Below are 16263 nucleotides of genomic sequence, written 5' to 3'. Positions count from 1 at the left end.
CTAGAGCTAGTTTATTGGGCAGCCAGCTACACACGCTCGACAACACACCTAAATGATAAAACAGCTGGGCTGTACTAAACCTCAGTAATCATCGTTACTGAACTAGTCTGCTCCGCTATTTCACTTCTACTTTATATATATATTTTTTTTACTTTATATGTTTCAGACTATCAGCGATTATGTCAAGATAAAAAAAAAATGTGAGGCATGACGGAGATAAATGCTCAATGGTACTTTCTCCTGATTTTTTTTATGAACCCCTTCTTGATTATTTCTGTCAGAAGGGGGAGAGGGTTATCTACTGGGTATGGATGGCATGGATATGGAGGGCATGGTACCATTGTGGAGGGTCATGTTTTCATTTCGTGGAACTACCACAGAATTAAAAGTTGACCTTCAGGCTAGATTTGAACCGGCGCCTAGATTTGAACCGGCGCCGCTACAGTTCCGACTGGAAGACCTACGCCTTAACTCCTAAGGCTACTGACGACCCTACCTCCTCCTGATTTGACTTCAAAATTGTTTCATTACATAAGGATATCTTTCGTTCAACTAATTTTTGGCCTTAAACCTTCTTAGGGATATTTATTGGGGTCGTGTCTTATATAAGTGTATTGTGACATTTCTTATATATTATTCTGATGTGTTCTTGAATTGTCGATATAATTCTAAATGAAAAAGTATATGGTTTACTTACATGGGGACTATTATGTGCTTTTATTTTTACCGTCCTCTAAATATCTAATTCATAGATGTGCGGGGGATCTGATGCTTTGCAAGGTTGGCCGCTCTTCAATGTGCCTGTCGGCTGTGCATGAGATTAGTACTCCAGTTAGCAGTCCAGAAAGTGAGGCTGGTTATTGTACTTAGAGACTCAAATGAATAATCTATTATCATTATATCCTACTTGGTACTGTAGTCAGGGAAACAAATTGAGATAGTAGTACTTCTTCATTTATATTCTTTTCAAATTAAAATAAGGTAGGTTTGTTCCAATGAACGGTTTAACAGCCAAAAGCTGTGAGTGCTTGTTGTGGAATGGCAAACCGTACTGGACCTGAACCCGCCAATTTTCTAATGCTGAACAGTCCTTTTAGAAATATAAAATTTCCAGCAGATATACCCTTTTTAACTTTGATTTTTTTTTTTAGGTTGGACAACTTGAGCCGGCAGTGAGCTGTAATTCTAGTAGACCGTTGGATAAAAAATAATATCTATCACAACTAGTCTTAGTTACTTCAAACCATATGTAAGCAATGGCTTATGTTAAAGATTTAACCTTGAAAAATTGTTGTTTTCTACTTGGTTGAAGTGTTGGTTATTTTTTTTCAACTGGAGGTTTTCGGAGTACCTAGGTGGGGAAAATCTATGAGCTGTCCTCCTGTGATCCTGGTTTTCCCCAGGTACGCCCACAAGACACGTAAGTTCGACCACTCTTTAGTGTCCCGACAGCCACGGCCGTCCGACAATTAGCTAAAGATCGGTACCGTGAAGACGGTGCTTAACAATTTTTTTTATTTTCTTATTAATTACTCCTGCACTTATCCAAGATATAAGAAAGATCATTTTGAAATAACCCAAATCAATCTCGACGGTGGTATTAGTACTTGGCCTGATTTAAAACCATTGTATTAAGTTTAACTAACATAGTGCCAAAAAAAAAGTGGAAAAGTTGTCGGTCGTCGGACGTACCATTTACCCTGATTAGTGAAACTAGTTGTGTGCTCAGCTAGAGAAATTTGTGATGTAATACTTTCCTTGACCCCAAAGCAACCGACCTGCCAGATCTCACGTAGGACCGCATTACCAGGAGGTAATTCGCGGTTCCAGCAAGAACTCGTTGGGACATATTGCTATCTCGGTAGTTTCATGAAGAGTTTCTTTACCGCTCATTGTTTCAATCCTGTTGTAATTATCAAATGTCATACCTACCGCGGATGCAGCACTGCGATCTAATGGTAGTGTGACTACTCCCACATCCCTGGCAGGATATGTCAGTATGAAATTCATATCTTACAGAGTGACTAAGCCTATTGTGGACGATTTTTTAAAGGAAATAGTATTTTAAGAGTAAAAAAACACTAGATTTTTCTACATTCTTTCACCCAATAGCTTTTCCAAGGTAGTAACTCAATTTCTGATTTAGCCTCTTGGAGAAATGTCACCATGATTTTAACTAGCCACACAATTTTCAAACCCGGAAAAAAAAGAGTAGCATCAGAAGTATTTCTTAGGTCATCGCTGGCACAATTTTTTAAATGTTCGATACAGTTTATAACAATTAAAGCCGCATTTGAATATTGAACGACTTTTAACTATTATTTAAAATTACTTTGAGGAACATGTCCGATGAGTAACCTAAATACCAAATACCGCTCCGGTTCTCATAGAGAAGGCGCTTAATCATTTTTCTTTATTTATACTGTATGTATATCGGCGTAACATTGTGGCATGTTAGCTTATAATTACGTAAACAAGATTATTAAATAATTATCAATATCATGAAGGCCTTATGTTCGCAACCCTTTAAAATAAATATCGACATTACAGGTAAAAGTTAAATTGTTTCAATATTATTTTAGTATATTAACAACTATAATAATGTTTCAAGAATAATAAGTTAGCATTATTCTGACTTAGATACGGATATTCAGATTGTATTCCAAAGGACAACAGTAATAAGGAAAATAATCAAAGCTTGTACTAAGATTTATTTATCTCATTTTTCAACCGTAAAACAACGGCCATGGATATTGTTACAATCATTGAATAAAATAAAGCAGTTTTGACAGTAATAAATCCAAAAATTACTCCGTAAGCACTAAGAATGATGAAGACGATAACAATTGGAACGACGGTGATGGTGTTCCCAACTTTTTCTTTGTCGCCCATATCCTGGATCACCGAAAGGAATCCTCCTCCAACAGTTGTCGTTTGGTCACCATAGCCATCGTAAGACATCCTCTGTAAGCAAAAATTAATAAAATAAATATATTTTCTTAAACTTATTGAATATTAAGAATGTGGCTAATTTATATGTACATTTCTAGATCCTTATTTAACAAAATAGAATTATTTAATTTTTTAAAAATTATTTTTATAAAGGGATCGGAGTTTGATTAATAGATTGGCTTACACACACTGATTATTAAGAACAAAATAATTTGTTTGAAGTGGATAGATATCTTGATAAGTTTGTACATACTATAACTGTGTCCGAATGAAACAAGGAAAGAAATTAACTTCTTTTTTTTGTTTTTAGCTTTGCTCTTGAAAAGGGAAAATGATGCAGCATACAAACGAATAGAAATTAGTATTACACCAAACTTTCGGAAGACTATGCATGCGGTATTAGAATCAAGAAAGGCTAATAAATAAAAAACTAAAAACATCTGAAAGTGGTTTTTTCAATTTTGGCGGTTTTAGGATCAACCCGAAACTCGAATTAGAGAAAAAAAAATTTAAAAAAACAAGTTTCTACTTCAGCTATATTGTTTAATAATTATTAATCAAGCTTTTATGTCTATTGATTTGAAATAGTTAAACAGATAATTGTTTTGTTTTGATTCTGTGGAAATTCTGTGGAAACAACAATAATAATTCTTAATAAAGCGATTGTTATCAACGCATCATTTTCGTTCAATAGAAAGATTATTTTCAAGGATTCGACAATACTGATGAAAACACAATAGGAGTTGTTACCATAGTTATTTTAATCCACAAGCCATTACAGATATTATTGTACAATACAACCAGGAATCCAAATAACTTAAATTAAGGTCACCTACATCCTCTATAATACTATATTATCAACAGATCGTATATCAATAGTGCTAAACCACAGATAAAAATCTTTAGATAAAACAAAGATTTGGGGAGACTGATCTGATCCTCATCAACATGGGTCGGCAGAAAATAAATGAGCTCCAAAAATCAAGCTGAAAATTTCTAATTTTCAATTTTTATTAAAATTAGTTTTTGAGGATTCCAAAAGACGCTGAGAACGAATCTGACCTATTTTTTTTAGTTTTACTTTATAAGAAGCGAATTTTGTACTTGCAAGAACCCTCGGATATATTTCTAATGTTTTTAGTTTCACTTACCTATATATGGGATATATATTAAGGGAAAATTTGTAATCATACAGAATTTCGAATTCAAGTTTTCAACGGGAATATACGTTTTAAGGTCCCGTGAGTGCAATAACCAAGGCGGACTGCTACGGGAGCTCACCCTTTAAAGACCACTGAAGTCGGATAGTACAAGAGCCCAAGAGAAGAAAAAGGCAGTTACTTCACCCCAATTTTTGATTACTTTAATGAAAACTATGTTTAATTACTAGTCAAAATTGACGAGTCTGCCAAGTATATGGAATAAAAAATGTCAACTGTTTCAAAACGTTAAAAATAATTAATTTTTTATTCGGAGCTCTATATCTTTAAATTACCAACAATGATGGAAAATCTAAGAAAACACCATTTAAAGAAGAGCAAATTTGCTAAAATGTAAGCCCTAATAGAGCTATTTACGTTCAATAGTACGCGAGATATAGCTTTTTATAAACCGACATTTCATAAAAATGTATAGAACATACTGAAAGATCAGTAGTTTGTGAATTTATTTTGAAAAATCTATATCTCAAAAACCATTTGACGTACAGATGTGTATTAGCACTCAAAATAAAGCTCGTTTAATGGGCTATAAAGTAGTTTATGACATTTATCTTCAGGAGTAGTAGGTTTCATGATATTTTCTAAAATAAATTGATTTATAGTTGTTCGGATAAATTTTCATTTGCCAAATTCATATTCATATGTGAATATCATAAACATTACTACCCATACGAAGATAAGTGTAATAAACTACTTTATAGTAAGTTAAATTTCCTATATTTTGAGTGCTGGCAGACATATGTGCGTCTTATTGGTCTAGAGAAATATTTTTTCAAAGATCAAACATTTTATATGAACAACTAGAAATTAAAATTTTGTGAGTTTATTACTCCTATAAATATTATAAAAAAGATAAACATTATAAACCATCTTAAAGTATATTTAACTAGCTTTGATTTGAGTGCCGACAGACATCAGTACGTTCTATGGTTTCTGAAATAAAGTTTTTCATAAATCAAGCCTATTGTCCGAACAACTATAAATCTATTTATTGTAGTAAATATCATGAAAATTACTAATAAATTAATTAGTACATTAAACTAGCTTTAATTTGAGTGCTAGTAGACATCTGTACGTCACATAGTTCCTGAGATATAGATTTCTCAAAATAAATTAACTAACTACTGATCTTTCTACTAAATTTTAACAGGCTCAGAACATTCTTTTAAAAACTATTCAGTAATTTTAGTCCTTGTCACCATTTCCATTTTTAAAAGAATGTTTCTATTTTTTAGAATACGATACAAATTGTGTCAACGTAAAGAATAAAAAATGTCAACTGTTTCAAAACGTTAAAAATTATTAATTTTTTATTCGGAGCTCTATATCTTTAAATTACCTACAACGATGGAAAATCTAAGAGAACATCATTTAAAGAAGAGCAAATTTGCTAGAATGTAAGCCCTAATAGAGCTATTTACGTTCAATAGTACCCGAGATATAGCTTTTTATAAGCCGACATTTCATAAAAATGTATGGAACATACTGAAAGATCAGTAGTTTGTGAATTTATTTTGAAAACTCTATACCTCAAAAACCATTTGACGTACAGATGTCTATTAGCACTCAACTTAAAGCTAGTTTAATGAGCTATAAAGTAGTTTATGCCATTTATCTTCAGGAGTAGTAGTTTTCATGATATTTTCTAAAATAAATTGATTTATAGTTGTTCGGATAAATTTTCATTTGCCAAATTTATATTCATTTGCGAATATCATAAACATTACTACCCATACGAAGATAAGTGTCATAAACTACTTTATATTAAGTTAAATTTCCTTTATTTTGAGTGCTGGCAGACATATGTGCGTCTTATTGGTCTAGAGAAATATTTTTTCAAAGATCAAACATTTTATATGAACAACTAGAAATTAAAATTTTGTTAGTTTATTTCTCCTACAAATATTATAAAAAAGATAAACATTATAAACCATTTTAAAGTAAATTTAACTAGCTTTAATTTGAGTGCCGACAGACATCTGTACGTTCTATGGTTTCTGATATAAAGTTTTTCATAAATCAAGCTTATTGTCCGAACAACTGAAAATTAATTTAGTTTAGCAAGTATCATGAAAACTACTATTCCTACGAAGGTAAAGGTCCTAAACTTCTTTATAGTCCATTAAACTAGCTTTAATTTGAGTGGTAATAGACATCTGTACGTCTTAGAATATTAATTACGAAGATGTCTTTATTATTACATCCTGTTATAGAGAGTATTGACAGGAATATTTGTAGCCATACTACAGATAATTATCTGAATCATTAAGGATGGTATTATAGTTAATTATTTCTCTGTTAGTTAGGACATAGTATAGCGTGCTGGTTTATCAACACTAATAGCTAACTGACCTATCCTAACATGTTTTTTTTGGGTCCACATGCCCTGAATTTTTTCCAATATGAGTTATGCAATTAAGGAGTGTTAAGTTTTATAAACATTAGCTTGCGTTATCCGTGCTAAATTTCCTCACATGGTTTTTTTCTTGTTTTTTTTTTCCCCTAGCTCCTTCAAGGACTGTTCTTTTACTTTCACTTACATACACATGGAATTAATAGTAACACTGCTATGTTGGATAACAAAATATTTCGACCGTAAAAATTTTGAATCCGGATTATGAAGGAAAATACATTTTATAAGAACCTGAGTCTAAAAAACTAAAATAGTCTGTGTATATGTGAACATTTAAAACAAATTGTTTATAAAAATGTATTTAGGTATTTATAGTAGATATCTTGCAGAGTTCAACTAAAATTTTCTACTGAATTCGGCTAATAGAAAGTGGTAATTTATTTCTTTATTTTTATGATTTTCAACAAAACAGTGCTACGATTACCGAATTTTTATAATGGTTTTCTGTAAAGTATCTTTAAATTGTTTATTAGTAATAATTAACCATATCACATTGTTTGAAGTATTAGAAAAGGGATAAATCTAAACAAATTTGATAATTAATGAGGTGTAGATAGTTGACCGTAGATTAATGCTTGAAGAAGTTTGTCGGGGGGTGCGGTCAGCAAAGAACAACATAAATAAACAAAACCATATTTATTTATTTTATGCCGACGTTTCGACCTGAGTTTCAAGTCTTCATCAGGGGTTGTGGCGTAGAGGGAAGATTGGTAACTGGCCAGTTACCAGTTACCAATCTTCCCTCTACGACATGAAACTCAGGTCGAAACGTCGGCATAAAATAAATAAATATGGTTTTGTTTATTTATGTTGTTCTTTGCTGACCGCACCCCCCGACAAACTTCTTCAAGAAAAAATTTGATAATTAATTATTTTTAAATATTTACCCAGATTGAAGACATATTTCCAGAAATCAGAGTAGCAATATAAATAATACACCATTAGGTAGCAAAAGAATTTAGAATGTTAATATGGATCTCTCATACCAGATTCAAAAGACTAGAACTTGACCGATGATTTGGCCAGTAACTGCCTTATTTCAATTGAAAACAAACTTCTGATCTACAATACCATACTCAAACATATTAGGACTTACGGACTTAAACTTTGGGGGACAGCTAATCCGTCGAACATCAAACGCATCCTATTCTTTCAGTTTAAAGGAACAATCCTCGAACAATAGGCAATGCCCTACATTATACAAACATAACACTTCATCATGACCTGAACATCCCATTCGTTCTTGATCTCATACCATCCAAATTTTCCAACTTCCATCATAACCTAACTCATGTAACTGTCCTTACAATTCCCCCGGAGGTTGAAACGGCAGTGGCCCCGAAACATTTTGCCATTGGAGTGGCCAGCGTCTCCATTCAGGTCTTGTCCGCCTGTGGCTCTTACGCCTCTCCCAAGTGATACGACTGAGAAAGAAGCGCTGAGATCCCGGAGTCCTACCGTTTCATCCACATTTGAGAATGGAAATATTGTATATAGGTATGATAGTGTTCTAGATGATTTTTTTTTTTTTTTATTTCATTGATTTATTGTAATTTTCTTAACCTCAGTTATAGGGTAATAAGTATATTATCCGACTAAGGCGAAACCAAATGTAACTTAGTAATATCTGGCAAGTGGTTTCTAACAGTTTAAGCTAAAAATATTGAAAAAATGTTTAATTATATTTCCTAACTTTTTAATGATTGAGTGCTCCTGGTAGCAGTGTAGGAGATATAGTCAGCACATATAACCGTCCAGCAACCTACCACTGCAGCTCTCTGACTTACTCGTTTTGTTGATCACTTTTTCATTTCTTCTACACTGTCAATGTGACAAGTCAATATAGAATTTTCTCACTACATTGACTGACTGTCTGGGAGGTATATTGTAGTAAAAATATTGAAAGGTGTCCCTCTATATTCCGCCTATAATAATTTCGAACTTTATAATAAAAGGTAATGTAATAAAAAAAACTGGACTTCGGAAATTTTTCTATTTCATACTCCTATTTCATCTAAAAGACTGGATGTTATTGTATATATTCTTAAACATATAAGTGGATTGTCAGTGATGCCTATATATAAAAAAAAAAAATTAAACTTGGTATAGTGGTCGGGTGCCTTCCACATTGAACGAAACTCGAAACTCGACTGAAAACACATTCATACACTTTCTTTATATTTAGAGGTACAGATGGTGGTGTTCTGTATGGCTGCATTCAATGGAACTGAATATATGTACTTGCCATGAGCCGTAGCGTTTAGTGGAAGGCACCCGACGGCAATACTAAGTTTCATTTATTATTTTTTTTAATCACTTACAAAACTCTAATATCTATAAAGAAATATAAAAAGATATTCAATAACTTCCTGTGTCTTAGAAGGAATATTAGTATAAAATAGGGTTATTTTCGAAGTCGTTTTTCTTAAAACTATTTTTAATTTGACTATTATTTATCTACTTTGAAATGCACATAAATTATTATAGTGTTATTATTATCCATTTTATTTTATATTAATCTTTTTATCATTTTTATGTATAAACTGAATTTTTATGATATGATTGAAAACGTAGAGCCCCTGATTGTGGTAGATGTATTATTTTAAAAAAAATGTTTTTTTTAAAAGAATAAAATGAATATATAACAGTTATTCCTAAACTGAGTGACCCAAGCGTATGGGTAAAGATAATAATAATTTGAATTAAAATAAAAAATATACAGTGCAATCCACCAATTAATTTGCGCTGTTTTATCCTTGATATTCAGAGTATTATTCTGTCATAATCTTTTTTAGTCCTACAAGAGTGCAACGATTTTTTTTTTTACTACCAATGGTGCCGCAAATGTTTTTTAGTAGAGGCGCAAAAGGTTTGCGGACCGCTTATATATAACATAATGCAGCGTTGCTCTAAAACCCTTAGGTTCCGTGAGGAATTGTGAAAATTAATGGTCTTCAGACAATATTGTAGGATACGGAAGTATTAATTTTTCGGGACATAAAAATATTTGCGAAACAACGGTGCCTTCTACTGATGTTACAACAGACCGTAGATAACTAATGCAGTTATATGTTCCGTGCGTGTAGGACAATATTAGACAGTGCAAGCAATATTGCTTTGTTAGTTCCAGATGAATGTCTGATCCTAGCTTTCACTTTGTTCATAATAGACTTATAAATAATAATTTTGACTATCTCTTAATTATGCGTGATTCAATAATTAAGATTGCTTGGTAGAAATGGCTCAGCAAAAATGTGTTGCGGGTTCCAGATACAGCTAGATTATAAGGAAAGTGTTCACTAAATATCTGGATAGAATAACCTTAAACCGGTTATAATTGGTGTAATATCGCAAGCAGCTGAGAAATATCTAAAAGTGTCACAATTTTTAATCGCCACGTTTTGAAAATATAACTTTTTCCAGGTTAAAAAAAAATTGCTATATTATAACCAATGAGCAATAAGCTTTAAACTATGTTAAATGACTTTTTTTTTTCTTACCTCCTAATATTTTATTTATTATCAACAAATTCAATATATACAATTGAACTTATAGCCTAAATGTTAAATGACATGTTAGGTGAGTGTATTACAAAACCAATAGAAATCAACAGTTGACCACATCAAGGCTATTGCTTTATTTAATATCAGACGTGTGGAAGGGAAGAGGCAGGTACAATCTCTTCCCCTATATATAATCTATAATATATATATATTAAATTAAAGCATTTGAAATATAATTACATTTTTACTTAGTTACAATTACTAAACCAGTGCGTGTTAATATCTACATAGGTTTTCCCTGTTTCACAACATGTTGCTACAGAATGACCTGATATAGGTATTGCTTTAGCCTGATTTTGGACGGTTGCTCATTGTAATGATAGGGTTTCAGCTGAAAGAACATGGGGGGCAATTTCGAGATGAGCCTTTAAAATAATGAATGTGAGATGTTCAGTGAGGGATTTAGAATGAGATCAATGCAATGCAATGCTTGCATTACGGATACCCCGATGTTTATGTCGAATAAAACATTATTACAAATAAACGGGGTTGATCTTCGTTAACGATAGGTTCATCTTATTAACGGTAAGAACATTCATCAGTAATTAGCTGTTTTCTCTTAGTAATTTGCCCAAATGAAGTCGTTAACTTGCTTATTTAGTAATAGTATTCTTACATCATGGATGATGAGTACTCATTGAATATAACTAATAAACACTATATCTATATCTAAGATCTTTTTTGTTTTTACAAAATTCAGTTAGATTTAACTGGATTCGTCAAAACTCATTGCTGGGTCTATTCATTTGTTAGGATCGTCGTTTATTTACTTTGATGGAATAGAAGGGATCAGTTATAGTACTGGTCTAACCAATCTTAACCAAGTGAGGACCCCGTGAACTAAGGGGGAAGATACGGAGGAATCTTCAGATTAGCCATGGTGCTCTTCAAATTATTTTCTGAACAGCTTTGGATTATTAAAACCATTAATATATCTGATATTTGAAAAGTAACAAATACTGCTTCTTAAACGTCTATTTATAAGTACACCAGTTTCTATCAACATCAATAATAAACTGCTCTTGAAGCAATCGTACATTTCGGTTCATTCTTTATTCGTTTTAATTTATGGATCACAGAAGTAAGGGGGTTCAGTGGACTCAGAGGGAAAAGATGGCTCTGGTTAGAGCAGGTACTGAAGGGCCTATAGGTTTTCATTTTATTAAGAAAGCCCCATTTTCTAAAAGCAGAAATAATGATTGTGAACATTAACAACTAAACAAAATTGCAAGGAGCTGTTTTATAGGTTGCAAAATTGGCTACCGTTTAGTCCTCTAAGGAGTTAGTAGGCACCATGGACACCCGAACGCAATGGGTCCTTTGAGTGAAAATGGCACTGAACAAAGTTAAAAAGTTGGTGAAAATATACGTTCATATTGGAATCGGTGCCGTACACGGGCCGGATGTCCAAAAAGCCGAAAAAAATATCAATATCTTGAGAACGAATTAACATAAAAACTTGGGGCTGATTTTATTCCACTCAGAACAAAAAAATACATGAAGCTCAACTATTAAAAAATTAAAGAACTAATGAGGAAATGAAAGCCTATTAGTTAGATAAAAATTTCTGAAATTTTCGAAATAGGTTGTACTCATCAAAACAAGTTGCAACAAGTATTTTGAATGTATATTTAAATTAAATAATGCTTACAAATAAATATTAAAGGCAGCTTAAGACTAGAGAATTTTGTAAATAATAAAACTAGGGATTCAAAGTCAAAGGTTGTTTAAATTCGAAAGACACGATTTCAAATTTAAGAAAATTAGATTAACAGTTTCTTATCTGTATCATTGATTTCCAGGGGATTTTTCTTTGGTTCGTGTCTCTTGTTCGTGATGAAAGAATCCGAAGTCTCCAGCAGCTTGTGGAACACGTCTTCATTGGTAGATGTACGATACCTTTTTCGCGAGTTTCTGATCCTGAAAGTCTTGTAATCCTTATATGTACTTTCTTATGCCTCTTTCGACAATATTCCGACTGGAAGAATCAAATTCTGCAATATTTCAGCACCATGTAACAAAATCTTATGGACCCTGAATGACATGTACCATGAATACTTTACAATGGGCATATCTGTTTCTTTTGAGAAGAGCCGGAATTTTTCTTTTTTAAGGCAATGTGAAGTGTATTCCATCACACTTGATTATGGTGTGTAATGAAGAGATACCAAATTCGAGAGCATTCACATTAAGAGGTTTTTGTTGGATTTTTGCTAAGTCGTTCATTTCCTTTCTTCGAGGTGTTATGATCGGGTGGGCAGATAAAGGCATATGATTTTTGTTCTAATCTTTACTTTAACAAAAAGTTTGAAAAGTTACCCTCTACATCTCGGAGGAAGCTGGAGCTTTTTTTTGTAATCATAGCTGTTCTCAATGTTTATTTAAAATTCGTAACTTATAACGTTGTTACGAACTCTTATTTTTGTTTTGCCTAATTTGACTAATGTGTAGCTTAGTTGAACATCGTAGAGCTGGAATAAAATTGGTAATTTTTCTCTCCCTCTTTTACAATTATATATCACTCATTTAGAGTAGTGTATGATTTGTTCAAAGTTTCATTATTCTGAGATTGGGCCTAAATTAATGGGAATACCCTTAAAGGAGGGAAAAAAATCATTCTGTTCCTAGATCCTGTAGCTTATATAGTGTGAGAATCACAAATTAGAAAATCGAAATTAGCGCTATCTAAAATAGATTTTTTTCCGATTCTCTAGCTTGAGAATGCCTGCCTCACCCAACTGGCGGTGCGGCCTCTTAGCTAATTATCAAACGTTTGAACAACTTTTCGATTGAAAAGCCTAAAAAAATCCACGCAATAGCATTGTAGTAAAGCCAGAGCTGGACGAAGCTCATTAAAGCAGTGCAACTAGATCAACTGATTAGGATACACCATCATTACATTTCATCTTCAATTTTAGTTCCAAATGATATTTCAAATGTTTTAGTAATATTGGTGTTTAGAATCATATTTTTGAAGTTACTAATGTTTAATAAGTTCGTTTCATCAGTTTAATCAGCCTCATTTATTAACTATAATTAATATTCCTCCATTGTGATAATAGAGCTTGATGGTATCGAAAGCGCATTTGATGGCAATGGATAAGTGGTGAGTTGGCAGTTCCTAATCGTGTGCATATTGGAGGACAAAAATATTATCTGTAGACGATTTGTCACTTTGAAAACTCTTCTGATAAACTGTGACTTAGCGTTCCGTAAATGGTGATAGCTGGATAGACAAAACGTTTGAAATTTCTTTGTATGCTAAAAGCAGAAATGAATATAAAAATAATTAGTACAATCCGATTGTTCTCTTTTATCATATACCAGGGGGAAGGAAGGAAGGAGAGGGAAGCAAGTCCCAAGGACGGTGGGGCCGCCGTGAAAAGTACAAGATATAATATTTGTTTATTTATTTTATTTCAGTTCAGTAATAAAATGAAATAAAAATAAAAAACAATTTTTAAATGTTAAGTCGAATCTCACTAAATATGTATTGAGTTAGTAATAAGCAACTGGAAATAGTGTGCAAAAGATTAGAACAAAACTCTATATAATATCTGCTATACTCATTAACACATAGATAGAGGGAGTAGGAGACCAAGAGACAATTTAATTTTTTTTTTATCACAATCTTTGTAATTTTCAATGTCACTGAATTACTTTTACTTCTAATTCGGTGAAATGTATGTTATTATAATCTCTAGAAAATAAGTCAATAAATTAAATAATTATAATTCGCTTATTAATAATGTAATTATTGAAGACAAGGTGGAAAATAATCTAGTAGACGCAATATAGTTTTATGAACACTTTAAAACAAATATATAATTTACAAAGAGGTAACTGTTGGCATGGGTAAAAGTAGTCCTATAAAAGAATAAGAAGTACATACACAAAAAATAAAAATCTGATTGATGTTGATAAAACTGCAATTTTTAATTTTATTAAAAATTTTTCAGTCATTAAAGTTATGTTAATAATTAAAAAAAAGTGATTAAAACGATTACAGATGATTCAATCCTTTGTATCTAATGCTCTTCTATGATGATTAAAATTCAATATTGAGACCAATAGATTATAATGGATGGTAATGATTGGGGAAGTTACACAAGAAACCTTTATTAGAACCAATTGTATGCTAATTTTAGTTGCGTAACTTCTGTTCTCAATACTCATTGGTAAAGTATTGCTTTATGTTCCATTATACTTATATAGCTATAATTATACATATTTTTAATGTTCTATAAAACATCATTATGATTTCTAATGGGCGATGTAATAGCAATAATAAGAAGATCTTCATTACAATAGAATATTTATGTGAAATAATCGACCCTATTCCTGATATGTATCTCTAAGTTGTATTTAAAGTAATCTAAAGAAAAAAGTTTTTTATTTAAAAAGATTTAATTGAAACCACAATACTATACCATGAATACAAATGAATACTGTGTATACCATAGGATTTATTATACTCGATGTAATTGATATAAATATTTTTTAAGGTGTAGTTCGTACCGAATAAATCGCCAAAAACTTACATACACGTCTTCTTTTGTGCTAACGTAAAGCTATAGTTTATTCCGATGTGTATAATATGTTAAAAAAAACCTATTTGAGTTCGATTATATACTTACAGCAGCACTTATGAAGATGTAATTTACGAATGCAATATCATCTAATAGTATGTGATGAAGTAATGGGAAACAATGCTATGATGAATGGATCCATTAATTACTGCCTATCAACTGAGAATAGTAGTTTTATGGAAGCTGTGGTATGTTAATGCCTGAATTATAACTGGCTAAAAATATTCTTGCTTCCTAGAAAAAAATTTAATATTAATTAACAAAGGCTGCTCTATTCATTTTTATGATGTTACTGATTTGCTCTGACTGATTAGATAAGAACTTTTTTTTTAGAACAGAGTTTGAGTTTTTGTAAATGTTTTACAGAAATACGCCTTAGTTCTCATTCGCCCTTGATATCCTCATTCCAATAACTATAGAAGTAACTCCTAAATTTTAGGTGTTTAACCATTAATTGCATAAGATAAACATTATTATAAACATCCATAGTAACCATTATTCTTAACATTAGAACTTTATTATGTTTACTTTTAAGCTGTAATTATAAATAATTATAACTATTAATGACATTATTTAATACCAATGAATTATTTTTTTCTGACTAGACAATGAAAATATAGTTCATGAGATATAAAGAAATATATTAATAATGTGCGAAAACGAGATTTTTATAAAACAGTTGTCGGATTATTTTTTCCCCATAAAAAATTCGCAGTTAATTAAAAATTTGTATTTTGTGTTGGAGCAATACCAGTAGGTAGTTAGTTATATAGTAATGTTTTACTAAACATATATATTAGAATAAATAGAAAAAGTATTTTGCTAATTGTTTACATAAACGTATATATGTAGCAAGGAATTTTCATTTTTTTGTTTCAAATTCAAGTTCCCCAACCATGGAAACGAAAACAGAAAAGCCTATGCTTACAATAATGTAAACACTCTCACATTAACATTTAAATATATATTTATTGATTTCAGTTCACAATAATTCTTAAGCGAAGTTTAAATTTTAATCAATTGAATACTGAATACTATTTCTATAAATTTTTTAATGTTTTTTTTTTTCTAATGGCTTTTAAGAAAAAAAAAAAACTTTTTATATTTCATATTTCAGATTATTTCAGTGTTTGTCTCAAAATAAGAAAATTGGATTTCAGCTGATATTGTAATATAATTTTGGTAAAATCGTTTTGGTTCAAAAGATTAATAAAAATGTGTATTAAAAAAATTACTAAATAACTATAAAAAGGTTTTATGCTTTATTTTTATATTTTATCATTCTGAATCCTTACTCATTAACTCATGGACAGTTACATCACGAAAATCAAACTCCAACCTACAAACCCTGCGTACCCCCATATATTTCACCCTCGTTGCATGAGAAAATATGAAATTAATCCTTCACGGAACGCTCCATTAGGCATAAGACAGAGAGAAATCATAAGAGAGATTTATGGCATGTCTACAAACCAAGCTGATTCTATCTATAGATTGCCCCCTTGGAAATACCATTCTTACAAAAT

At 31.4% G+C, this 16263-nt stretch overlaps 1 long non-coding RNA gene across 1 annotated transcript in view; it reads right to left on the bottom strand.

Annotated features, from left to right (window-relative positions):
* Window positions 1–2691: 2691 nt before the first annotated feature.
* LOC106685748 (uncharacterized) overlaps window positions 2692–16263 on the bottom strand; it is a 38638-nt gene continuing 25066 nt past the window's right edge. The window contains exon 2 of the long non-coding RNA XR_001343894.3: window positions 2692–2964. This is a non-coding gene — a long non-coding RNA (uncharacterized lncRNA). The remainder of the gene's footprint in view (window positions 2965–16263) is intronic.

This window comes from Halyomorpha halys, unplaced genomic scaffold (genome assembly GCF_000696795.3).
Source record: "Halyomorpha halys isolate HHAL.00 unplaced genomic scaffold, Hhal_1.1 Scaffold730.1, whole genome shotgun sequence".
Classification (NCBI taxonomy): domain Eukaryota; kingdom Metazoa; phylum Arthropoda; class Insecta; order Hemiptera; family Pentatomidae; genus Halyomorpha; species Halyomorpha halys.
This window is presented reverse-complemented; position numbering and strand designations above follow the sequence as displayed.